General features: G+C 48.2%; 1 protein-coding gene across 1 annotated transcript in view; it reads right to left on the bottom strand.

Moving 5' to 3' along the window:
- LOC117948975 (neuronal acetylcholine receptor subunit alpha-7-like) overlaps window positions 1-1,077 on the bottom strand; it is a 22,243-nt gene that overhangs the window by 9,877 nt on the left and 11,289 nt on the right. The window lies entirely within an intron of this gene.

The raw sequence follows: 1,077 nt of genomic DNA, 5'->3' as shown, positions 1-1,077 counted from the left end.
GGGGGGGGGGGGGGAAACATGCTGCTGAGATTTTCAATTAAATTCCTTCTGAACGGCCCATTGACCGAACCACACCTCCTCTTCATTCTCTGCTATCGCTCTCTCTGCAGGCCGACCCGCAGACGCGGTTTCATCCGTGGAACTGTGATAAGATGTCGAGGGAGGATCGGGATCGGTTTTTCCTACGCTCGAAAGAGTCAAGACACACTTTAGAAACCCAAAATAGGGAAACTCGGTGGTTCAGGCCTCACTTACAGACAGACAGACAGACACCATTTCCAAACCCCCGACATACACTCCCAGAGACAAACAGCCACACACACTCATACACACATCCTACATATCCCGTTACCATCTGGAAGAAGATGCAGAACCATGAAACCTGGACTACCAGACTGAGGAACAACTTCTACCGAACTGCTGTACCTTACAAAGACACATTCATGCAACGTGACCCGAAATCGTGACACTCAGATCTACAAACCCTTGTCGTGGAGAATCACGAGACCCCCCTTTCAACTCCCAGGGTAATCCTTCTCGTCCTGATCCTGTGCTTTCACATCTTGAAATTACTTTTCGGATAGGTCCTTTTGGTGTCTTATCCCCGTTTTGTTTGGTAAATTTAGCTTACTGGAAAGACGGCTAAAAGCGAAGGGGAGGGGGGAGAAACACCGGTAACTTAACGGAGGTGTCCCATTACTAATGGCCACGGTTCTGACTCGGGTGCCGGGGTCTGTTTCTGATATATTTTCTGAATATTGTCTATGAAATCTCCACCTGTGAACAGACGGGTTCCTCTGAGCCGCTGCAAGGCTCTCACACTTACAAACTGTCATAGTTGGGGGGGGGGGGGGGGGGATTGGGGTTTTTCAGGAACTATAGTTACAACAGCTTGTTGCCGAAAATCTGCCGCACGCTCAGCCGGTGACCTCAACGTGAAATTGACAAAGTTTTGTGACCTTTTTTTCTGAAAACAAAATCCCATTTGAATAGTAATTTCTAGGGATGTCCCGATCAGCATTTTAGGCCTCCGATCCTTATCCGATCTTTTAACCTCAAATCCGATCCGATTTCGAG

The sequence above is a fragment of the Etheostoma cragini genome, chromosome 8 (assembly GCF_013103735.1).
Source record: "Etheostoma cragini isolate CJK2018 chromosome 8, CSU_Ecrag_1.0, whole genome shotgun sequence".
Taxonomy (NCBI): Eukaryota; Metazoa; Chordata; class Actinopteri; order Perciformes; family Percidae; genus Etheostoma; species Etheostoma cragini.
The sequence above is the reverse complement of the archived record's forward strand: the minus strand, read 5'-3'. Positions and strand labels throughout refer to the sequence as shown.